Source organism: Theropithecus gelada, chromosome 7b (genome assembly GCF_003255815.1).
Source record: "Theropithecus gelada isolate Dixy chromosome 7b, Tgel_1.0, whole genome shotgun sequence".
Lineage (NCBI taxonomy): Eukaryota > Metazoa > Chordata > Mammalia > Primates > Cercopithecidae > Theropithecus > Theropithecus gelada.
The window spans coordinates 85,461,658-85,489,182 of record NC_037675.1 but is presented as its reverse complement, the minus strand read 5'-3'; positions in this window follow the sequence as shown (position 1 = coordinate 85,489,182).

Genomic DNA, 27,525 nt, shown 5'->3' with positions numbered 1-27,525 from the left:
TTATTACCTGTATCCCTGTTCCACAGATGAGAAGGCTGAAGCACAATAAGATTTAGTAATTTGCTAGAGGGGCCAGGCTTGTATGGAAGGGAATCAGAATTTAAACACATATTGTGACATCCTGCCATCTTATGCTCAACGAAAGAAGAGGGAATTACAAAGGACACATAGTGCAAACACCAGGACCCTCCAAATTGAGAGATCAAAAGTGGGGATGTACAAAACCGGTTTAAATAATGTTACTGGTTAAAACTGCTAATGGGTACAGGGATTTACTTGGGGAGTAACGAAAATGTTCAAAAATTGATTGTGGTGATTGTTGCACAACTCTGTGAATACACTAAAAACCATTGAGTATGTGTGTGCGTGTGTATGTGTGTGTGTGTTTAATACATATAATTTCACTATTTTGATTAATCTCTCAAATTGTTACTGAAAGGCTGTTATCAGACCAGGAAAGACTGACTGATGCTATACAACCTTGTTTAATTGTATTTAAAGATAGCCTAAAATCGCAGTATAGCATTGCGTGAATTGACATGTTCTTCCATACCATAGGTTCCCCCCCCCCTCATTTGGTAACTTGATTGTAACATACACTTCATTGTAACTTGATTATGACTTGTAACCTGACTGTAACATACACACAGTGCATCTTATGTATTTAGAAATCTTCTCTTCTAATTACTCAGAAAGTAATTCTAATGTCTCTTTCTACTTTTTAAAACATTCTAATCAAAATTGAAAATACATTCAAATATCATTATTTTTGTTTTTTCTTCTTTATCTTCAGATTTGTTCTTTAAAGGTTTTTTGTTTTTTTGTTTTTTTTTTAATTTGAACTATGGGACAATAGAGAAGTTAATTTGGGGTGGATCACTTTCTGAGGACCTTTTAAAATAAATCGGATTTCAACTGCTTTTTTTACCTGGAAGTCAACAGAAATGTTACCTTTATCAAAACAAAGCATTCTGTCTTCTATTTTTATTATGAGTATTCACAGTCTAATTTTCCTAAAATTACATCTTCATATGTTAAACAAAATGTTTGTTGCCCTAGGGAAAGATGTAGAGGGTAATTTAATACCACAATGTATTAGATACCTTATAAAGTATTCATTTTTGTTTTATTTTGTTTTACTTAAAAACATATTTTGTGGTATGAATTGTGAGAGAAGATAAACCAAATGTACTTGGACTGTGTTTCATTTGTATTTACAGTGTGTTATATTCTTTTATACACAAAATGAAAGGGTCTTATTGACCCTTATGTTGTAAGCTACATGAAAAATACGCATTTAGATTTTCATTATAAACAGATTTGGTCACCACTGTTTATGTTCTTTTAGTCTGCATTAGCACGGTCATTTAAATAAAACATTTGTTTGTAAATGTGTGTGTTTTACTTGATATAGCTAATTATAAACCTGGCTGGGATTTTTACGATACCTCTTTTAAAGCATAGTTTTTATGTAAATTGAAACATTTTATCTTAAAAATGCCTCGTGTTTGATTTAATATGCTTGAATTAAATATATTCTATCTACTTGAATCTCTCTCTATTTAAAGGAATTTTTCTGAAAAACAGGCATGGCAGTTAACTTCCTGTCTGTGGCTTTCCAAGAATGAATTAAAATGTGTAAAATGATTTGAGATTCATGGTGAAAGGATGCTTTAGAGTGTTAATCCCCCATGAATTCTGCCTCCAGGATTCTGTCTAAATGAACAGGAAACTTCTGGAATTGAACAAGCATTGTGGGTGGCCATGCTACGGTTAACAGGAAGAGAAGGGAGATTTCAATTAAAGATGTGAGTTAACTCACATAAATACTATTATTTGTGGGTGCTTGTGCGTGTATGTGAGTATAGGCCTCCACACTGATAGAACAGAGAGACCAAAAGGACTGAAATATAAATTCTCCCATGTGTCAGGAGAAATGCTCTTGGGAGAGGATAGATATTTTCAGGAATTTATTTTGTATCTCTTAACATGCTTCAGTGATTTACAATACCATTGAATTTGGCTATGATCAGGATTTTGAAGACTTGTAGATAAATTAAAGGGCAGCATTATGTTTTCCTTTACTGTTGAAATTTTATAGCCTAAATTGTTTTTCCATTTATATTTCCATGTTCTGGGTTTGGGAAGGAATGTAACATGCATTATTTCCTGTGTATTAGAATGGGAAAAATTTTCCACGTTTTACACACACACACAGTTCAAATAATATTGCCTTAAGGAACGGAATTAGAAATCCTGTCTCTGATGATTACTGCATAAATTAATTTCTGAATTATTTTCTAGATTTCTTCATTATCCATTTGCAATTACAATATTTCTGTGTTGAGGTATACTAGTAAAGTAACTTATTAATGTTTTCTTTAGCCATCAGTCATACATACGCGCGCACACACACACACATATACACTCACAAATACATACATCTATAATTAAATTTATATTATTGGATTGCTATTTATAAAATTGTTTAAAAGTAAGTAAATTCCTTCAATTTCTAAAAGCCAGATATTTAAACATTTCCACATATAATTTAAAACTAGCAAGTATAACCATTCAGCTAGTCTAATTTCATGTGAAATACTATGTATGAAGTTGGGTAAGGTGGTGAAGGGTTGGGATAGATATAAAACACTTTGTGAGGATATTAAAAATTAAGAGCAGAATGACTTTTTCATTTGTTTTTTCATATAACTATCATTTGCATGAGGGACTTTAGTTTTGTTTCTTTTAAAAATTTTTGAGATTTGGTGCCCTGGTGTCTTCAAATTCTAATAGAACAATTGGAATTAGGCACCTAATTTTTCAACTGCTTAAGGAAAATGATAATGGATTAAGCAGCAGAAAATGCCTGAAGGTTTCACTGATGTACTCTTCCCTGTCTTTTAGAGCACACCTCATTTTTGTGTTTTATTACTTTTTTCATCATTTTTCATGAATAATGGGGCTGGGTACTGCTGCTGCTTTAGGGATGGGGTTATATCCCAATCACCATATTAGAGAATTGTGTGGTCCCATAGCAGATATTCCTACTGATGAAATTCATAAAGATTCCATTCAATGGAACCCCACAGAGGGAGTCTGTTTATAAACGATAAGGACAGTATATCTAATGATAGTTTCTTTCTCTTCAGAATGCCACTAACTCTTGAGATGTGTTTGGCATACTATATACTCTTTCTACCTTTCAACAGCAAACACAATCATGTTTTATTGTTATTTTTATTTTTTAGCATGAACAATATACCAAGAATTTCCTTTGAAGAGACATTGACTCGTAAGGTTTTCTTCCACATCCTGGGAGAGGCCCCACCAATGCATGCACGTGGCCATGCCTTTACCAAATTTGAAGGCAAGATAGTTTCCCTATGATTGGTCAAGTCCTCACCCACTACCACTCCAGCTGCCCCTCAGTCACACTTCCCCTTAGCCAGGCACCATTGGAGTGGTCACAGGCAATATTAGGATTTGGTAAAAAGGAACCGAGTTGAATACGTGTTTAGTGTGTGTGCATTGGGACAATATTGATTTGGTTCACAGTAACTTCCATGTCTGGTTATTTGGGTCATGTCTATGCTGACTCTTGCTTGTCAGGACACAAAGGAATCTGTCCCGTAGTGTCTGACACTGCAAGTATGCCCCTAATGGGATAGATGAGTGTTAGAAATCTGTGGTATGAGAAGCTGGCTTTTGAAAATTTTTTCAATTATGTGATGTATACAATTTTAGTGGGGAATTTTGTTTTCAACAATGCCAAATTAAAACAGAAATTCTTTTCTTTCAAGGATGTATGAAAATTTTCATACATTCAAGGATGTATGAAAATNATTCTTTTCTTTCAAGGATGTATGAAAATTTTCATACATTCAAGGATGTATGAAAATAAAAGGAAATTTATTTTTCTTTGTTAATGGAAATGGTATATTTGCGAAAATGTGGTATACCTTTTAAAGTGGAAAGATGTTTTGGAACACTTCAACTAAACAGGAAAGAAATGATAGACCATTTATTTGGACTCATATGTTTTATGCCTTCTTTCCTCACTTTAAAGTTATTAAAATTTAGGAAATTTTTCTAATAAACTGAACGGAACCTGAAACATAAGTCATAATTACGTGAGTGGCAAAATTAGTAGACATTTTATTATAATATTGAGAAGGAAATTATAACCAAAAATTTTACACTGTACCAAAAGTAGCAATTTGTTATGAATTAGAGATGTATTTCAAACACAAGAAAAAGTTGTATTTTTTATTGTTAATGATCTACTTAATGTAGGGGATATTGTTACATGAATATATAACAAGAATATTTATTTTTCTGATTTTAACAAAAATATTAGTATTAAAAAAAGAAGATGAAACTCATAATATGCCGGTACAATAAGAGCAAACCCTGACAAAAAGCTGGTAATTGTGGATTAGAAAAATCAAAGAAAACTTAGGTTTTGTCAACACACGCACTTTAAATTCTTTGAAATCAATGAAACCCTCAAATTGACAACAACATTAACATTTATTATTAGCATGAAGTGTGAAGCTGAAACTTGTCTACATGATTAATAATAATAATACAATTTTAACAATGCTACCTGAAAAACTGAATTATCTCTCTATTCTCAACATAAACAAAATAGTGAAATTGTCATAAGATGAAACCATCAAATAAGTATATAATAAAAATGTACACTTAAAAATATCAAGGAAGTATGTCAGATAAAATTAACATGAAAAGTCAAGTTATTTCAATTTCTGATTATTATGGTATTGATCAAATTTTTAAAATTTGTATTATTTTCTCAAGATAGATAAGCTATATATATACAGAATCTTTTTCAATCAATCAATGTATTTATATATAGACAAATTTAAAAATATACATATATAGTGAGAGTGTGTGTTTTCTACACATATGTGTATAGAGAGAGACAGTTCATATTCACATATATAGACAGTTTATACGTAATTTTGTTTAAATAGCTTATATTCTTTTTCTTAAAATGAGACTCCAAAATTATACAAACTTCAGGCTCCTCAAAACCTGGGTCTGTCCATGCCAAGGAATCAAATATATTTTTTAAAGTACATGCAACAGAAACTTGGTGGGTTTAATTTAAGAAAAGTCACATTTCTTATTACAGAATCAAAGGAAAAGCTGAGTAACTTAGATTGAGGAAGTGGAAGTGCAGACTGTGGACAGAGTCTGGGTTCCAAGAGCATTATCTGAGAAACAGTTCTAGAGGATATCGCCATTGGTTGGCAGGTCCTCTAATCCTCATGCCTGCATCCTTAGTTGAAATTCAGAAGATGTAGAGGAAGATACTAAGCTAAATAGAATCACATGGATGGAGTGACTTGAGTGACAGTTGTGAGAATGTATTGAAAGGCAAGCAGCTTCACTAGGCAAGCAGATATATAAGGCAGATAGAAATAAGAGTCAGCTACAATCAGATATTGTACTTAATGTTGGGATGCACGGGGATAGAGAGAGAGGAAGACAGTTCTGTGCCTTCCAAGAATTTATACTTTAGTGTAACCGATAGATGTGTAAGTAGATAATATGCAAAGTATGTTAGATTCTAACAGAGCACTATGTCCAGGGAAATTTGGAAGGATAGGACAGAGAAACAAAGCTCCAGATAAGGTTTCTTGGAGTTGAAAATGGATGAGCTAAGTCTTGATTCTGGGTCTAATTTTATTTTCTTGAGAAAAATAAATGAAAATCAAATTTTAGAATAGAAATTTAAAAAAAAAATGGAAATCAAATACCTCCAACAGCACCCTCTTTAGATACAAGTCCTAGAGTGAGTCCTAGAAAAATGAAGTAATTGACAGAAAAACATACAGTTACTTGTGGCAAAATTTTACTGGAACCCGCTTTTAATATTATTTCATACTCTGTTCATCATTTTATACAACAGAGAAAAGGAATTCAAAGAACTCGCCAAACATCAAAGTGAATCAAACAGGAATTTACAATAGGTCTCATGGAAAGTAAGTAAAATGATCTGGTATTTATAATTTTAATTCAGGAAACATGACTAAGGACATGCGTATAGAAGCTTTTAAATCAAAACATAGTAAGTGCAGGTTAAAAAGAGCATGCTATTGGGGAAAACATAGGCGTTTGATAATAAGGAGCCATAAGGTGGAGCCAATGGAATTTTTAAGCTAATTGACTGTATGTTCAACCATGAGCGCAATGACATATGTCAAATATCATTTAACAGACTTTAAATCTGCACTTAATAACAAAAGCATAACCCATTTAGACCTAGATTTCTGCCTTTGATTTTTTAAGAATATACTTTCTAATGTATATTAACATTCATAATTTACAACATACACATGGATAATATTACTTAAAACTCTAGGTAGTGGATAATAGAAATCCCAGATTTGTATTACAAGAGTAATACTGAGCATGAGGGAAAAGATCAAGGCAAAGAGAAAGTGAGAAGTATGTGGAACAGGCCCTGCACTAAAATGTATTCCCAATACATTCGATAAATTGTTTATAAACTGATTTATTTCTCCTTCTCCTGCTGTTCCTCCTTTTTCTTCTTCTTATGATCATGCTGACATTTCCCTTTGTAATCCTGGTAACTTTTCCTCATGGTCACTTTAGTGAATATCTTTTTTCACTGCTAAGTTATACAATTGAAACACCTTCCTCATTTCATTCCCTGAATTTATTACATTTATGTAGGTCCCACTCAGATTTTAGGTGTGAATGTGTGATTAATAAGGAATGAAACATGGTGATAAGAATATGAGCTTTTCTGCCAGACATAACTGAATTTGAATCTTTCATCACTTGGTAACATGATCACTTTGAGCAAATAAATAAGAAAATGAAACCTTCGATCTTCTTTTGTAATACGGAGGAAATAATAACACCATATCAGTGTGTTATTGAGAGTAGTAAACCAAATAATTAAAGGGCAGAGCTTGCAATAAATCTTATCATCATCATTATCATAAACATCACTGATGAGAGCAATATTTGGAAAAATGTCTGTCTTTTCCAAAGCAAGTATACATGGTCTATACCACCTCTATACTTTTTCTCAATGACTCATTTGACTTGGCCCATGTTAATTTTCAGAGAATGTTCTACAATAATTTTCCTTACATGTGAAACTTTTTTTGAGTTTTTAATATAAAGCAAAATCAGAGAGAAGCAGACAGAATAGTTGTGCAAAAATAGAGAGAAGATGTGTATATTAGCAATTAGCTTAATAAAAATCGAGTTTGAACTTAACTACTCTTATTTATTTATTCAGGGCATCTCTTTGTCTCCTTCAAGTACTGTCTACAGAGGGCTAGTAAATTCAAGCCTGCCATTCTTAATGTGAATACAGTAAACAACAACGTCATCTGATGAGAAGGAGGGAGGCAAGGGTGAATTCAGGGACTGGAGTAAATTGAATATGTTTTGAAATAGCTTCCCTAGGAAATTAAATAGGAATTCAACCATTAGGGAATAAAAGGACTACAAAGAAACACTAAGTAGAGAAAGAAGGCATTTTCAATGGATCCAGATAGCCAGCTTACATGACTTTCTCTAACAGCTCAGCAATTCTTGGTTAGATATAAAGATATAATTTGTGCTTAAAAGAGATGCGAACAGATGGAGATTTGAGAGAACCTAAAGTTCATCATATTTGTGCTGTTTGGAGGCTGGGCAGGGCACTGGGATTTTTTTTTTTTTTTCATTATATATAACATTTTTTCTGTGTTTCATGCAGTGTAAAGAGGTTACTCTTTTGCACATTATTTTTTTTTTATACTGAAAACAATATTTAGTTGTTAGGTGTTTAAACATAAATGTAAAAAAAAAAAAAATCTTGCCTTCAATTTAATTTACCCAAAATAAAAAGTTAGCAATTTGAGCTTTTTATAGCCATATATTTTATAAATGCATAAAGGAAGAGGAGGAGACTGAGAGAAGTCACTTTATGTATATGAGATAATACAATAGGGAGTGATTTACAATCTGATATTTAAAAATTTCATAAATCATAACATGATAACATTTTCGATACTTTTAATTATCTTTCATAATTTGGAATTTCTACATGGAAGCTACTTTAATTATTGGAATGCAGTTTATTTAATCCTGAAAGTTCAATATGCAGGTTTTATTCTATGTTTTCACCAATAGATTCTAAATTGCAGTAAACACTCTATAGTTAATACTTATCCATTCATGATAATTTGTTGAGTGCATACTCCTAGAAGCAGACTTATTTGATTAAATATATGCCATTTTGCATAGCAGTTTTTATAGATTGTCAAACTGTCCTCTAGAATAACTCTTTTAAACATATCTTTTGAATGTGTAAGGCAGTCATTCCAGAAACTTAACAGTAAAAACTTGTGTTTTACTTCCATATATTAAAATTTTAAACAAATAGCAAATATCTGTAGCTGTGCCTCTTTAGTCATGATTTTTTAAACTTCAAAATATTTTAATCATGTGATATCTTAAACATTTATAAGAAATCAAGGAAAATAATAAAACAGACACCAAGGTACCCATCACTGCAATTATATGGATAAAACATTTCCACATTTTTTAAAATAAATTAAACTTTACAAGTACATATTTTTTATATTCATTTTTCTGAATACATTTGAAAATGAGCAGAATTGTCTTTGATTCCATCAATTTCTTCTTTTACCATGACTCACATTTCATTTCTATTTTGCTTCCTTCTTCTTTTGTGATTTCATGAGTTGAAAACATAATTCTTTAAAATTTTTTTTTGCATTATATAAAAATTGTATTGGCAATAGTTTCTATTGGCCAAAATTCTATTGGCAATGGATTCCTTTTATTTTATTAATACACTTTATATTTATACAAGAAATACAAATCTCTCTTCCAATCTAGGACTTCCTTATTTGGGTAAGCAATCTTCTATCATTATACCTTTCACAAATTTGTAAAATACATATCTATATAAGATTTCTCTTTTCTACTCTCTGCCTCTCTCTCTCTTCATTTTTCTTTTGTTCTCAGCCAGAGAATTCATCCTGTCAAACATTACACTAAAACTTGCTTTGCAAAGCGTATGAAAATTTTTAGACATTAATAACTACAGTTCTATCTTACTTTATTCCTGCCAAGTAATATCACTAAATCTGAATGTACTGTAACTAAGTCCAATATTAGAGAAAAATCAGATTGTTTATAATATTTTTGCTATTTAAATTCTGCAATACATATTTCTGCTCACAAATCATGTATTAGAACATTTTATGTAGCATATATTTTGCAAAATGGAATTCTATGGCAAAAATACACTCATATTTTTAAAAGTAGACATCATCAGCACATACAGTTGCAATATTATAGTAATTTATGTTATAATCAACAATATATGAAAGTGAACATTTGCACATACTCTCATCTGCATTGGATGCTATCAATTATTTTCATAAAAGTTGATGTTTTATTGTTGTTGCTTCATTAAATTAATTCTAAGGCTATTAACTTCTTTCTGAATATAACTTTGGCAAGCCTTTAGAAGTTTTGTTATACATATACTTATATGTATATATGTGCGTATATATGTATATGCATATATATGTATGTGTATATGTATTTATATGTGAAGCAATTATTTTATTTTCATACCTATCTAAATAGATTTTTTTTTTTAATTTCACCTTACCTGGTGTTCTATGTTCTATATTCCCCTGGCTCAAACCCTTCATATATTATAATTTATATGTTCTATTATTATTAAGTCTTTGCATGAAATTTCTTAGTTTTTAATATAATTTTATGTAAAAATAAATTTAGATTTATAGAAATATTGTAAAAGTAGAAAAGAAGATTCTTATGTAACCCATAGCCCACATTTATGGTTCTCCTATTATTAACATTTTATATTAGTACAGTACATTTATCACAATTAATGAACCAACATTAACACATTATTAACTAAATTCCCTGTCTTATTCAGATTGTCATAATTTTCAACTAATGCTCTTTTTTCTGCTCCCAGTTCCCATCTAGAATACCCCATTATGTTTAGTCATTAGGCCTCCTTAGACTTCTCTCGGCTGTAACAGTTAATTGGACTTTCCTTGCTTTTGATGATCTGGACAGTTTTGAGACACACTGATTAGGTATTTTGTAGATTATCTCACAGCTGGTATATGTGTAATGTTTTCTTCTCATTATAAGATTAGGGTTATAGGTTCGGGGGATAAAAACTACAAAGGTAAAGTACCATTCTCATGACAGCATAGCAATGGTCTATCAAAGCCATGTACTATCAACATGGCTTATCACTGTTGATACTAACTATAGTTAACTGGCTGAGGCAGTGTTTGTTAGGTTTCTCCACAGTAAGGGACTGTATTTCCCCCTTTCCATACTTAGCCCTTTGGATGGAAGGTAATATACAAAATCCACATTTAGAGACCCGAGAGTTATACTCCAATTCTTTGAGGGAGGAATATCTATGTAAATTATTTAAATTTTTACGTTAAGGTTTGTCTTATTTCCTTATTTTATGTATTTATTCAAACGTGTATTTATATCAGCTTTGACCATTGGAAACTTTGTCAATTGGAGCCTGTCTCCATTATTGTGTTTTTCACCATATACTCTTTTTCTGACTCTGTAAGATTCTTCATGGTTATCTTGTATATTTCCTGTCAAGGTCCTAAAATCAGCCATTTCTGCAAGAAGCCCTGATTTTTTTGTTTGTTTGTTTGGTTGGTTTTTTGTTTGTTTTTCTTTAATATCGTTAGAAACAAATTTCTGAGTGCTCGGTATGCACTATGGTTTGAACATATGTGTTTCTCCAAAATTCACATGTTGGAACTTAAACCACAATATGATAGTATTAAGAGGTGGAGCCTTTAAGAGGTGTTTTAAATTACAGGATTGTAGCAATTATGTATGGGATTAGTGACCTTTTAAAAGAAGTGTGAGGGAGCAGTTTTCTCCTTTTAACTTTCCATCCCTTCGGCTGTGGCAGGGCACAGCAACAAGGCGCCATCTTGGAAGCAGAGACCAGGCCCTCACCAGTGTCTCACCCGTGTCTCACCCAACCTGCCAGTGTCTCAATCTTGGACCTCTCAGCCTCCAAAGCTGTGAGTGTGATAATATTGTGAAATATATTTGGTCTTCAACACCCTTTCCTCGCATATAGCTCCTAAAATCCTTAGAAACTTCAGAGTCTTAAGTGTCTTTTGTATACTAATGAGTTGCTGATGGTTGGATGCCCCTAGATAGCTTCAGGATGGGGGTTGGTCACCTGAAAGATCAAGGTGTGATTAAAGAGTTACACTTTCAGCTTCACCACCCACCTCCAGGAAAGGGAGAGGGGCTAAAGGTTACATTGATCACTGATGGCCAATGATGTAATTGATCATGCCTACTTAACAAAGCCTCCATAAAACCCAAAAGAACGAAATTCTGGATGGCTGAACATGTGAAAATTCCTGAAGAGTGTCCTGCCTGGTAGACCATGTTGTCCTACTTGAGAGAGCAAAGGATACAGATGAAGAGTCACATAGGGTAAAATATAGAGAGGTTGAGCACCCCGTCTCTACACTTCACCTTATGTGTCTCTTCATCTGTATCCTTTGTAATATACTTTATAATAAACCAATAATCACAAGTAAGTTTTCCTGGGTTCTGTGAGCTGCTTTAGCAAATTAATCAAACTAAAGAGGGGTTTGTGGGAACCCCAACTTTAAGATGGTTGGTTAAAAGTTCCAGAGGACAGGACTTAAACTGTTGTCTGAAGTCAGGGGGAGTTTGTGGTACTGAGCTGCCAATCTGTGGAATCTGAGGTTCTCTCCAGGTAGATAGCATCCAACTGAATTAGAGGACCGCCACACATTCAGTCACAGAAGTCTTTTTTATTGATTGTTTTGGTGGTGTGAGAGCCAAGAAAAAATGATTTGAGTTTTTTCCCTATGCGGTAAAAAATAAATTTCTACTCTTTATAAATTACCAAGTTTCAGGTATTTTGTTAAGCAGCAAAATTGACTCAGACAGTATGGTTGGTACTTGAGTGTCATTGCTTCTAGGTCCCCTCAGCTGAAGGATCAAGGGAATATATGTGTGTATACTAACATATGTATTCACATATACATATCTGTATGTGCCATCATCTATATCTATAACTATATCTATACCTATATATATATAGGTGTCTATATTAAGCTTCTAATGTGACTATATCCCTTTTTGTTTAGTGCAGATATCTTAGAATATTCTCATCACTTCTTGGCATTTTGGCTAAGATCAAGTGTAACAGAATATTCTCCATTCTCCTCTCCTTGTGACATTGCTAACATTCGTTTCATTTATCAATATGCTACTATTACCCAATACATTGTAACTATTATTGCTTTAAACAAATAATTATACTTTGAAATAAATTAAACATAGTAAAACACATGTTTTATATTTACGTATTTCTTTGATACTCTCTCTTTCTTTATGAAGATCCATGTTGATGACCTATACTATTTTTCTTCATCCTGACAAACTTATTTTAAGCTTTCATGCATGATAGAACTGCTGATAATGAATTCCTTCTCTTTGTCTGATAAAGTTTTTACTTCTTCATTTTTAAGGAATAATTTTATTGCATAAACAATTCTAGATTTTTTTCTCTCAAGCCTTGAAATATTTCTCTCCAATCTCTGCTTCCTTGCAGTTGCTATAGTTTCTGATGAGAAGGTTACTGTAATCCATATACTTGTTTCTCTAAAAGTACATTGTTTCTCGCTGGTGTTTTCAAAGATAATTTTTGTCTGTGGTTTACTGTACTTTGTATACTATATGCTGTGTTGTGCTCATTGTTGGTATTTATCGTGCTTGATTTTTCTGAACTTCCTGTATCTGTGGTTTGGTGTCTTTCATTCATATGGAAAAGTTTTGGCCATTATTACATAAAATATTAGTTCTGGTTTGTTATCTCTTCTTTTGGTGTTCCAATTATGTATATGTCACACCTTTTGAAATTGCCTCACTGCTTTTAGTGCTTTGCCCTGTTTTTGTTTTGTGTGTGTGTTTGTGTGTGTGTGTGTGTGCGTTGTTGTTGTTGTTGTTTCTCTCTCTCTCTTTGCACTTGTGCTTTGGAAGTCTCTATTGCATTACTTTCAAGCTACTATAGATGTGTTGAGTCTAACAATGATACCGTGCAAGCCTTATTTTGTTTGTTTCTGATACAGCACTTTTTATTTTTGGAATTTCTTTTCAATCGTTTCTTAGAGTTTTCATCTGTCCGTTTACAATACCGTTTTCCCAGGTCTGGCAATGTCTTTTCTCTGGAGAGTAGACTTTTGTTACAGAGCAGATTCTAGGTATATTTCACAATACTTACTCTAACAATCTCCATCTCCCCCAGCCAGAACCAGGGGAGACTTTTCTTGTTTTGTTCATCATGATAACCTAGGGGGTTTCTAACGTAAAACCCACAAAAATGTGCCACCCTGTTTGAAGACTGCAGTTCCTAAGACTTTCTCATTCTCACATCAGTTTTCTGCCTCCAGCACCTCATCAAAACTATAATTTAGTTGTTCCTACCAGGTTGTGACTCCACTGGCTTCTGCTCCAGGTAAGCAAATCCTCCCTGTGTCTCCCTCTGGATATATTTGTCTTTTCAGATTTCAGGGCAATGATTTTTCCTGTGACCTCAGTTCTCTAGTGAGTCCATGAATAGTTATGGTTATTTTCAGTTTGTACATGTTTCTTCTTGTAAAAACAGGCATCACAATTCTCAAGCTCTTTAAAATTCAGAGCAGAAGCAGAAGTCATACTTAAGTTTATAGCACACTTTAGAATACTTTTCTGTCACTTCCTACAGTTAAATAGAGTGTATATTTTCCCAAAAATGAAAATAATCTTAGCATTTTTTCTAGTTTTAAAATTATTTCTTCTCAGATTCGTGATACTGAAGCTGGACACTGTAAACATTTCTTCTTTGCTAGCTGGCAAAATTTTAGGCTGCTCAGTAGAGGACTCTGAAAGAGTTTATCTTATTGTTTTGAGTGTGCTTCTTCTGACTTCTATGCCATGAAGGCCAATCACTGCTTCTTGACCAATGGTGGACATGAAGCCCAGTGACCCACATCGTCCAACAAATATTGCAAACACCCAGCAGGCATCTTTCTACCAAGTATCACCAGCCAGTCTTGCCAGCCTCCAAGAGATTATTTATTCAATGATTTGTGGCAACACCCCAGCATATAGTTTCATAATCAGTAGCTCCTATCTGTTGCACCTCAGCAAACTTCGTTTCCTGAGCACAGTCACACCCTCGCCTATTTGGTAGAACATTCAGCCTTGGGAAATGCTTCTTCAAAGATTGTTCTTCCCTTCAGTAATTCCCTTTGGCCCTAGGAATGGTGGCTGTTTCCCACATTTGCTATTCCTGTACTCTCTATCTTTTTTAAATTGCACTTGGGGCTTAATCTCTTTTTAATACTTAACATGTCTTCAATGAAAGTGCCAGTACTCCAATTACTGGTGTGGTTTTTATCAACTGACCCAGTACTTAGTGATTCAGCACCTTTTCACCATTGCATAATTAACATATTGAAGTCATATGATGTTTTGGATAATAATCATGATCTTATACCAACAGCTATTAACATTTATAAGTTTTTTGAATAAATATTATTCTTTAAACAATTTTCATTATAATTTCCAGAGGTCGCCTTCCTATTTTTCTTTTTCCTGATTTCTAGACTTCTTTGTGGATTTCTTGAAGAAAAACTAGGATTTCTCAAGTTGATTTCTCTGGGGCATGTTCTGAGTTGTGGGTACAAAATTTTCATTTATTTGTGTATGCAATTACAGTTCCTTTCAGGAAACTATCAAAATTGCTATGCATATTTATCTAATACATTCTTTTCTACTGTATTATTAGAATTTGGGGATGTAGGAAAGATTCACTTGTGAGCTTATGCCTAAGTTTCTGCTCTACTTATAAAGCTCTAGTACTTTTTAAAAAACCGTATCACACAGATTTTTGCAAACACATGCCAATGAATAGAATCTGCTCTGCCTCCATACACATGATAACACACAACTTATTCTCCATTTGAAACTAGGGAGGTGGCAGAATTGTTCGAAGAGGAATTCTGTTAAAAAGCGGGTGATTAATACATAAAAATAACCTTTAAAATATTAATTTATTCTGCATATGTTACTAATTCAGATACATTTAATACCTACATTGAAGCATGTAATATATGTTAGCTACATATGTATAGCAGCAGGCAGGGCAGAAACTGCTGGTGATCATCCAATATCCATTCTTCCACTTTTCCCTTTGGTAATAAAATGCCCACATTTTTACTAAGTCTATGGTTGTTCAGACAAAACTATTTTCATTCTTTCCTTTCAGGTAATGAGCTATGTGACTAATTTCTGGCCAATGGGATGTGAAGAGAAGGAATGTTTACAAATATTGGATAATGTTCTTAATGGGAAAAGAAGTGATTTTCATTTCTTATCCCCTCCCAACTGTATGGAATATAGATTTGATGGCAGAACCTGGATTTATACTATTAATAGAGGACATCTGTTAAGTATGGCAAAAAGACAAGCTAGACTCTGGGACCTAGCTTCAGGTCTGGAGGCTTAAGCCTCCTGTTTACAAGGAGATGACAGAAAAAAGAAATAGTCTCTCTAATGTAGCCCACTGTTATTTTTGCCATGATTTTAGCAATTGAACCTGTATCTGAAATAATAGAGAAAGCACATTTAAATATAATTTTTATTTTTATTTTATTTTGTTTTTGAGATGTAGTTTCACTCTTGTTGCCCAGACTGGAGTGCAATGGTGCCATCTCGGCTTACCGCAATCTCCATCTCCTGGGTTCAAGTCATTCTCCTGCCTCAGCCTCCTGAGTAGCTGGGATTACAGGCATGCGTCACCATGCCTGGCTAATTTTGTATTTTTAGTAGAGACAGGGTTTCTCCATGTTGGTCAGGCTGGTCTCGAACTCTTGACCTCAGGTGATCAGCCCACCTCAGCCTCCCAAAGTGCTGGGATTACAGGCATGAGCCACCGTGCTTGCCTTAAATATAATTTAATACATGTTAAAATATATGGACATTTTAAGAAAGCCATCATTCTCAGCAAACTAACACAGGAACAGAAAAGCAAAGACTGCATGTTCTCACTCATAAGAAGGAGATGAACAATAAGAACACATGGACACAGGGAACATCACAAACTGGGGCCTGTTGACTGGTGGAGGAAAGGGGAGGGAGAGCATTAGGACAAATACCTAATGCATGCGGGGCTTAAAACCTAGGTGACAGGTTGATAGGTGCAGCAAATCACCACAGCACATATATGCCTATGTAACAAATCTGCACATATTTTGCACATATATCCCAGAACTTAAAGTAAAATAAAAATTAAAAAACTTAAAAAATATATGGACATTTAAATAATTGAAATATACTCTGCAAAATACTTAATATGTTAAATTGGCATAATTTATTAGCATAATAAAAATTATTCTTTACATTTGAAATACATTTATACTAGATGCAGTGATGCATATAATAATATGCTGTTTCTTTACTTTCCTAAAGTGTCATGATCCCCCTCTGAGACTGCAGCTTCTGGGTGTTATGAAACAAAAGGAATAATAACAATAGCAGCAAAGTTAGCTTAATCTGAATAAAACATATTTAATATGCAATACTCTATATTTAAGTTGATTTCTGTCTGCTTATAAGTTTAGTCTTGTGGGTTTTCTCATAGCTCTACTATCGGATGATAATAGACGTGTGGGGACAGTGCCTTGTATGACCTCTTGGCTTTGGCTGGGGTGAAGAGGACACCTGTGATCATCCTTATCTCAGCATGTGTGCTGATGATTTCTGTGCATGTAGAAATGGTCACTTCCTGTCACTGGGCATCCTTATGTTTTCTGTTGTTGATATCTCTGATTAATTAATTTATAATATTTCCTAGCTCTGTCAGAATCCAGTGGCCCTTTCCTGCTAGTCGGGCCTCCATCAGTCGTCCCTGGTGTTACCAACTCTTCTGATTATCATACATATCCTTTATTCTTGTTCCCGTCCACTATCCTACAGTATGTGCAGTGGTAGCATTGTAAAGGCACTGCACTCCTGATAGAAGCCTCCATGTTGGGCCTCTCCCCACTTCATACAAAAAATGATTAAAGCTTGGAAGTGAAAATAAGATTTTTCTCTACCTGACAATGTTGATTTGTTTTCCTTACTCTTCTATTACCTTTTATTTGACCTCAGGGAAATCCAATATTAGTTTTTCCCAAAATATAACCAAAATTAAAAAAAAAAAAATTCCAGTCCTCAGAGATTTCCTCAACCTTAATAACCTTCTCCATGATTTGAGAAGTTAAACCTCCAGGTTGAAGGTAAGTTTTGACTATCTGTATCTTCTAACTCACCTGTTTTCTTTCCTCCGTTTTCTTCTTTCATTCTCTTTCTTTTCCCCACCATTTCTCAGGTTTGCAAATGTTAAGTTTTTTTTTTTTGTTTTTTTTTTGTTTTTTTTTTTTAATTTCAGTCTTCTAACTAGCAAAGTAGTTGCCATATTTTTTTCAAAGGACAACCTTTGCTTTGAAATGTTTAATATAAGTTAAAGACACATGGTTAATCCTTTTTATTTCTTTGATAATACCTAGATTTTGAGTCCATTGTCTTATTTCTGTTTTTCTTAAGCTAAATGGATTAGCATTGTTCTTTTTCATCTTATTTCTAACAACCTTAATTACTATCTCTCTGAAGGAATGTTGCTATTTCATGCTATATCCCCATTACACTTGCATATGAAGGTAATCTCTATACATATACTAGATACCAGAGTTCAATATTTGAGCTGGCTACTAAGCACCATAAGTTATTTTGTCAAAATAAAAAAGGATTTAGAGATAGAATAGAAACATTAAACATCATAGATGGAAAATTTTTAGTTAGGATATATCTAAACCTTCCCGTTATCATGAATTCTTTTTATTTTTTCATTTGGAGTTTCGTTCTGTCACCCAGACTGGAGTGCATTGGCACAATCTGGGCTCACTGCAATCTCCACCTCCCAGGTTCACGCCATTCTCCTGCCTCATCCTCCCAAGTAGCTGGGACTACAGGTGCCCACCACAAATGTCCGGTTAATTTTTTTGTATTTTTAGTAGAGACGGAATTTCACTGTGTTATCCAGGATGGGCTAGATCACCTGACCTCGTGATCCGCCTGCCTCAGCCTCCCAAAGTGCTGAGATTACATGTGTGAGCCACTGCGCCCGTGCTCGTGAATTCTTTTATTCCTAGACTGGCTCTTCCAATATTTAATAACAAGCACTTACAAAAGGTCAAAGAAATTATTTTCTTGAGATTTCAGGTTGCAGTAATATTGATAATTATTAAATGAACAGGTAAACTATTAATCTCTGGAGACTTCCTTGTTAGAGAATAAACTGTGAGTGCTGATGATTTTATTTGTTCTATGTATTGTACTTATGTACTTGGTTAAATGTCTTTTTCTTCCATTAGTTGCCAGGATGGGTCCCCACTGCCCTGTAAAATATAATCTTAGATTTGAGATTGTCTCTATGTGAAAATCAAATGATTTGTAGACATCAATAATGTACTGCAATTGAAGCATTACCTTAAAACTTATTAGTTGTATATAAAAATATGACATAAAATGATTTCAGCAAACTAATTTATAAAAATTATTTAGTGAGATTTGTGAGTTTAGGTTTTTCTAATATACAGTATCTGTTTCTCGCCACACAATGAAAAGATATGGAATAATTTTCTGAGTAATTGTAACTATAAGATTACATTTTTTATTAGAGGTAATTATGACAATGGGAGCCTCAGATCATAAAATCGCTTTTAAGAAAACATATTGTTTCTACAAATTTTATCTAAAACATATTTGGAGCTTAGAACATTAGCTTTCCACAATAGGCATCGATAATTTTACAGATGTAGACCTCTAAGTTAAGAAGATTTGGGCCGGGCGCGGTGGCTCAAGCCTATAATCCCAGCACTTTGGGAGGCCGAGACGGGCGGATCACGAGGTCAGGAGATCGAGACCATCCTGGCTAACACGGTGAAACCCCGTCTCTACTAAAAAATACAAAAAACTAGCCGGGCGAGGTGGCGGGCGCCTGTAGTCCCAGCTACTCGGGAGGCTGAGGCAGGAGAATGGCGTGAACCCGGGAGGCGGAGCTTGCAGTGAGCTGAGATCCGGTCACTGCACCCCAGCCTGGGCGACAGAGCAAGACTCTGTCTCTCAAAAAAAAAAAAAAAAAAAAAAAAAGAAAATTCAGGAAAGAATAAAGATAAGCTCAAAAAGGAGAAAGTTGAAGATTAAAATTTCATAGTAGTTTCAATAGTAAGAAGCCATTTATGATGATTTTTCCAAGCTAGAACTGGTCTGCACTGAATGTTGCAGAGATCTATCAAACATCAGAAATTATGAAGTAGCCGTATATCTTCTCTGAAATTTTACTGATTCAAAGACTGGGGAAGGATAATTTTTTTTTTAATTTTAAACATGTATGAATATACTATGATGTAAAATGAAAAGTTAATATACATTAAATCTTTAAAGGAAGACTTCAAGCACACTAGAGTTGTATGATCCTGTCTATATCTCATAAATGCTTCTGTGCTATAAATTTCATTTTTTTCTCTCTGCCAGTAATTCTTTATTGGAAAAGATTCAAAGATAAGGCTTCAAGATTGGAATTAAAATCATAATTATCTGAAACAGGAAAAAAAAAAGCGTTCCGTTCATTTTAGCAAGATAAAGATAAAAGCTCTTAGCCTAGTTTCGGAACTAACATTGCTATAGGTCTGTTAGATCAACAGTCAAGCAAGACCTGGGTGAGGGTGAATTGGGATCCACAATAAAAACTGGAACCCATAAATAAAAACAGGGGCCGGGTGCGATGGCTCACGCCTGTAATCCCAGCACTTTGGGAGAACAAGGCCGGCGGATCACGAGGTCAGGAGATCGAGACCGTCCTGACTAACACGGTGAAACCCCGTCTCTATTTAAATACAAAAAGTTAGCCAGGTGTGGTGGCGGGTGCCTGTAGTCCCAGGTACTCGTGAAGCTGAGGCAGGAGAATTGCTTGAACCCGGGAGCAGAGGTTGCAGTGAGCAGAGATCATGCACTGCACTCCAGCCTGGGTGACAGAGCGAGACTCTGTCTCAGAAAATAAATAAATAAATAAATAAATAAATAAATAATAAATACACACATACATACATACATACATACATACATAAAATAAAAACAGGGACCTGTGCCTGTCTTGCTACATTCAAACTTGATGTGGACAACATCCAAGAAAGGGTGATGCTTTCTGTCACAGACTGGCACAAGTTTATGTCAACATTCTTGTCCCAGACAAAGGTTTGACAGAAACTAGGAAGTGTTTAATTTTAGAGAAAAGCATTTTATTCAGAAGATTCTCAAGTCAAGAAATGACAGGCTTATAGTTAGGGTAGGAATGCTCGTGTTGCCTGGGATCCAGAATGGGAGTTTCATCACTGAAAGAAAGTAGGTTACAAAAACCGCAGGTGGGTTTGAGGGGATTCTGGAAAAATGACAATTGCTTGGTCTAGCTCATTGGAGCTATAGGCACTCCCTTGTGATTAAAGACTAAGTTGAAATTTTTGCTTCAGGAAGGATTTCATAAATAGGTGGTTACTGGAGGTACTCAAATGTAGTTATTTCAGGGAATAAAGAGCTGGGGGGAGGAAGAGAAAAACTAATAATTCCTGAAAACCAAATAGAAAATAACAAAGGAATGAAGGAATGAAAGGAAGGAAGAAAAGGAAAAAGGAAGGGACAAATTTCTATCAAAACTTCATCATACAAACACCTTTTATAAGTTATTTCATCCTTTCAACAAATTTACGAAACAGTATTTATTATTTTACAAGCGAATAACTAGAAATGCAGAGAATTAAGTAATTGGCTTCCTAAGATATAGCAAATGTGAGAGTAGAAACTCAACTTCAGATTTATCTCCTTTTATTATTAATGTTCACCCTATAATCTCGTCTCATGAATCCAAGTAGATCATTACAAGATGATCCCTCTTGATTGCTTTTGACCATGGCAGTTTTTCTAAAACTACTGTGGTTGGCTTTAAAATTCTCTTTAGGTTTAAAGTTGCAGATGGAGAAAAGCTAAGGGTTACCTTTGAACTTATATCATTGTAATATTACTCATTTGTAAAATAATATAAAATACGAATTTTCATACTTATGTTTAAACTATTTCAAACCAAAAGTACCTGGGACAGTTCTCAATCAATTTAGCAAGTTTATTTTGCCAAGGTTGAGAATGTACTCATTGGCTGGACGCGGTGACTCATTCCTGTAATCCCAGCACTTTGGGAGGCCAAGATGGGCAGATCACGAGGTCAGGAGATCGAGACCATCCTGACTAACACAGTGAAACCCCGTCTCTACTGAAAATACAAAAACATTAGCTGGGTGTGGTTTTGGGTTCCTGTAGCCCCAGCTACTCTGGAAGCTAAGGCAGGAGAATGACGTAAACTCGGGAGGTAGAGCTTGCAGTGAGCTGAGATCGTGCCACTGCACTCCAAGTTGGCTGACAGAGCAAGACCCTGTCTTGGAAAAAAAAAAAAAATGCACTCATGACAGTCTCAGGAGATCCTGATGACATGTGCCCAAGGTGGTTGGGGCATAGCTTGGTTTTAGACATTTTTGGGAGACATGAGACATCAATCAATACATGTAGATTGCTGCCATCCGGAAAGGCAGGACAATGCAAAGTGGGGGCTTCCAGGTCGTAGGAAGATTTAAAGATTTTCTGATTGGAAATTGGTTGAAAGAGTTATTGTCAATAGAAAGAGATGCCTGGGTTAGGATAAGGGGTTGTGGCGACCAAAGTTTTATCATGCAGATGAAGCCTCCATGTAGCAGGTTTCAGAGAGAATAGATTATACATGTTTCTTATCAGACCAAAAGAACCTGTTCTATCAGTAATTTCAAGAGGGAGGAGGGTATAATGAGGCATACCCATCTCCTCCTTCACATGATGGCCTGAATTAGTTTTTCATGTCAACTTTGGAATAGCCTTGTCAAGAGGAGGAGTCCATTCAGATGATTGGGGGCTTAAAATTTTGTTTTTGGTTTATACTACATAAGTTATTTTTACTATGGCCTATTAGTGGAACTAGTCTAGCAATTTGTTCTTCCCTTTCTGGTTTCAAACAATTTGTTATGTTTGTTTTTGTAGTAATTGATAGCATTTCAGGGAGACCCCACTTTTGTCACTTGTGAATATTAGAATTGTATTAATTTGTAGTCATACAACATTCATTTCATCTACACTTGTACATCCCATTCAATTAAAAATCTCAGTGTTTCACTCATTTAAGCCTCACCTTGTATCAGCATCTCAGAGGCCCACACTGGAGACATGTGTGAGGGGTTAGGTCTCCAGGTCTCTCTTTCTTTCTTCTTGCTCCAGCCACCACTGTCTGCTCCCCCTCCATCTCCCTGCCCCCAGCAGGCTCTGTTTGCTTTTGCCACAATTGTGAGAAAAGTTTAAAAGGCTAAATAAATAAATGAAAAGGACCTTCAGTAGGTACTGCAATATATTGATTACATGTAATGTTTCATGGCAGTTGTGAAAATAATGGGAAATAATGGGAATATAATTTTCTTACAGGAGTCAGGGACATTTTCAATATCTTCACATTCCAGGGGGCACTTGCAAACTGGGGAACTTTGCATGTCAACACTGGGCAAGCACACAGCTGAAGAGAGCCTTTCTGGTGGGCCCTTCTGGCAAGCAGCCACTCTCTATTCAACCAGTTTCATCAAAACCCTCACTTGGTTTGGGAAGGGAGGGAAAAGCTATCCACTCCCTGTCTTATCAACACTCACTCAACACTCTTCCAAATGAGCTTCATTTGCCCTGATACATATCTAACCTGAAAATACAGATGGCAAGTGGGTGTTAAACAAATGGTGTCAGAAATGGTTTTGCTCTTTTTTAGTGGGTCCCAGAGATGGGTCTAGGCACTCTCTTTAAAATGTGCTGGTACCATAAAGCAACTGGTTTCAGCTTTGGACATTAGCCAAAATGCTAAGACAACAGAAAATCCCGTTTAACATCCTGATACCTAAGTACTTACCTTTGAGAATATTCAGAGATACTAGGCCATAGAATATATTGCGTTAGAGAGACATGATTTTCCCTGTTGGCTAATCACATGTAGATAAAGTAGCTCTCCTGACATAAAACAGACTCGCTTTTTTTGTTTTTCAAAGTAAACAAGTAAGCAGTGTGGTAGTCAATTATTCTGGTAAGCAGGAATTAGACCAAAACTATAGTGTGCATACGCGTGTTGTTGTACCTCAAAAACGATTTATAGTACTACTTTCTAAATGGTTTGCAAAGCATTTCCAGGTTGTTTTTGGAAATCTACAGTTTGTTATAAAAATACTGGCAGAATTTTAATTATAATAGTGCTACTGGGCACCATTAACCTCTTGCAGATTCATTCATGCTAAAAAAGAAAAAAAAAAAAGGTAACCGCCAGGCATCAGTTTTTTAAATAAAGACAGGTGTTGCCAAGTCTCTGTTAGTTGGCCATCAACAAAAGAATCATTCTTTTGAAGCAGCCATAAAGAAAGGGAAAGAAGTGGAAGATCAGCCAGGTCAATTGCTGAATGTTGTTCAAAAACAAAGGTGGCTTGTCCCAGGCTGCAAGCAGAAAGGCACCATTGACAGCCCAGGGTGGTAGCAGCACTTACTGTTGGTCCTTAACAAGGAGTTTTGCATGTGATTTTTATACTTTTGGCTAAGAAAGGAGGGGGTCTGGTTTTAAGAAGTATGCATACTTATATACACATGCATGTACTCTCTCCCCTCTCCTTCCTTCTCCAAAGGTGTTGGGTAAATGTATTTTGCTGAATTTAAGATGCCATCAGACACTAGAGTTTAAAATGTTGGACCTGGTCATAAGCTAAAGTGAATTAAGATTTTCATTTCTTCCCTTCTGGAAATCCTCATTTTAAGGATCAATGAAATAATGTCTGTTCTGCTTTCTAGATGCAGTACATATCCAGTTTTAAAAAATCATTAGACCTCAGACTAGCCCTAAATTTGAAATCACCTTTGCAAAAAATATGTAACATTGAGAAAATGACAAAGGTGAAAAGAGATCTGACCAAACCTACTCCATCTTGCTTCTAACCTCTAAGCTTCCCTTGTTCAAACTAACTTTGGAAGCAATTTATAGTGTAACTTTGAAACAAAGGTGATAACAGCTATTTCCCAAAACTAACCTCCTTCTTTCTTGGGGACCAGACTACTGCCTCTGTAAGACTAACAAAGTAGCCAAAAGATTAGAAATTATGGTTTAGGAGTCATACAACCAGAGGCCTCAAGATTCCAAACCTCCCCAGTTACTCCTAGGGATAGCATCACTATTGTAAAACCTAAGATTGGTGCTCAAGATATTTTTCAAACCCCGCATTCTGATTCACTAGGTGGTGCCACCGAGACAGCTAACCTGGCTCAACCAATTCTATGATCCATCTAGGAACAGAAGACAAGAAGAAGCACCCAATCACATCCTTGTGATTTCATTTCACCCCACCAATCAGCAGTCCTCACTCCCTGGACCTGTGCCCACCAAATTATCCTTACGAATCCCCGGTGTCCAAAGTTTTTGGGAGACAGATTTGAATAATGAAACTCCAGTCTCTTGTATAGGTGGCTCGGTGTAAATTACACTCTTTCTCTGTTATAATTCCCCTGTCTTCATAAATCAGCTCTACTGGGGCAGCAGGCAAAATTAACCCATTACAAGTTTACCCACGACCCAAATGCTTGTCATATTTCTGATTTGATAACCTTTTACATGGGAGGAATAAAATGTTTACAAGAACAAGAAATTTGCACAAAATGAAAATGTGGCTGCCAATTATTTGACCTTTTTTAAGTCACTCCCATGAGAGTAAATTGTGGCACCCCAAAGTGGAGGGTAAGGATAAGTGGTAAATGATGCTACAGGTTAGTTGTTTTCTATGAATCCCTTTTATGAAGCCTTTCTCGAACTCTAACCACTACCCTAATGAGATTATCAGGCATGACAGTCAGTTCTAGCCTCTAGAGAGGGAGAGACGCCACACACACACACACACACACACACACACACACACAGAGTACTCTGCAAAATATGTGGCATGCTTATTCTCTTTGACTTTCCCTTCAATGTCTCCTTCCCTCTGGGAATCAAGTTATGCAACTCGGGCTCTTTGTGTAAGCATTCCACCAAGCATGACGAGGCCATGAGTGAAATCATAGGATGTCTCTTGAAGAGGGACATAGCCTCTGCCTGTTGTAAACATTGTCTGATTATTTACTTCTTGATCAACTGGAAGAAAAAGGTGAGAGGTAAGAAGAGTTTTGAACAAAATAAACAATATTGAATCCTAGATATTTAGTATCATATGCTTTAACATGCTAACTTTAGTGAAAGTTTTGTTTTACGATTTGTAGCTAATTATACCAAACTGTGGTCCTAAATTGGTACAGTAAGGAAAAATGTATGAGATGAACTTAATCTGGAATACATTCTTAAGTTCAGGACCATCAGATAGTGGAAATGCCTGCCAAATGAAAGCACTCAAAAGGAAAAATTTCTGATAAAGGTAGAGACAGCAAAATCCACCCTGTCCTTGATACAGGAAGTCAGCCTAAATTAAATATAGTACTTCTAAGCTGATCCTCCCTGGTTGCACCACCAACAACCAGCCTCCCTCTGTGCTTAGCTTTTAAGACTAGAGTCTGGTGCTTGGGGTGTATGTGTGTGTGTTGGGGGTGGGGTATTTATGGAGGAAACTGTCTGCAAATCAGAAAGTTTCTCCTGTTTCAAATACTTGCCTTTTGAACCCAATCAAACTGTCAGCTGGTTGGTGTTGGCTTGGTGCATCTCTCAGACATTTTCTTTCCAGTATACCAAGAGGCTCACAGACCACAAACACGAGCCTCCAGACCTGAGCCATTAGGCCTCTTTTGATCGGCAGCTTATGGACCCAATCACTGTTCTAAATTAATGTCTCTGTATTACTATAAATTGCAAATAAATGATGGCATGAGATTTTCTTTTGTACCATTAGTTGGACTAAGAATAGAGAAGACATTACTATTTATACATTAAAATAGTCTTAATTATATCTAGGAACATGCTCAAGTCTATTTTGTTTTTCATCCTGCTGCATTCATTTAAAAGATTAGGTAGGATTTGGTTAAATATTAAGTATATTTTTTTCTACAATGATGATAAAATAACAATCCTTTAATTTTACATCCTGCTGAATACACTCCTGGAAATGTGTGTGTATGCATCTATATCTGCTAACATCCCCCACAGTCTCTTGAATATTGAATATATCTTCTGCAAAATCTCTTCCCTTCTATCTTCTCCCTATTAACTTGCCATGTACTATATGAAAGCAGAAAAATAGTATCCCTTTTGGCCATCTCAAGAACGTTCAAGGCTAGACCTCTTATCTTCTGAGTAGAACTATGAAATTAGAAAATAAATCAACTAAAAAATGGTGGAAAACAGCTGGGCGAAGTGGTTCGTGCTTGTAATCCCAGCACTTTGGGAGGCCGAGACGGGCAGGTCATCAGAGGTCAGAAGTTCGAGACCAACTTGGCCAACTGAAACCCGTCTATACTAAAAATACAAAAGGTAGCTTGGCCTGGTGGCACACGCTGCCTATAATTCCAGCTACTTGGGAGGCTGAGGCAGGAGAATCACTGGAACCCTGGAGGTGGAGGTTACAGTGAGCCGAGGTCGTACCACTGCACTCCAGCCTGGGCGACAGAGAGAGACTCTATCAAAAAAAAAAAAAAAAAAGTGGAAAACAAAAGAAGAAAGAAAAATGAAGAAATACAAAAGAATAATAAAACTTTGTTTTGGTAAAACACCATATTGATCACTCTTTTTTAAAACTGATTTTCAACGTAAAATAACTTTTAAATATATAATTCACATGTATAACACATTTGTCAAGAACAGAGAGCTCAGTAGGAGATGGAAAGTGATGGAATCCTCATTTATTAGTGTCTGGCAAGGTGCTAATTTTTCCACGTACTTTCTTTCCTTGCTATAAACTGGCATATTGTGGGACATGCCCTTCTGTGAGCCTACATGTTACTATCAGGAGTAACAATTGCCAAGAGAGTATATTGTTAATTGACTTTTCCAGTTAAGTTAGAAATAATCAAAAAACACCGGCTACCAAACATATTGTCTAAATGTATAAGGTGTTTCTTGTCCTGTGACAGTCCATTCTAGTGAGCATAGCAGTCTGTCTCTATTATGACCATGTCTCTGGAAGTGCCACAGTCTCATTCTAAAGATCATTCTTACATGCCCTGCCTGTGCCACAGGTGTAATAGGTGTAGATAGTTCATTGAGTGTACTTGACTCAA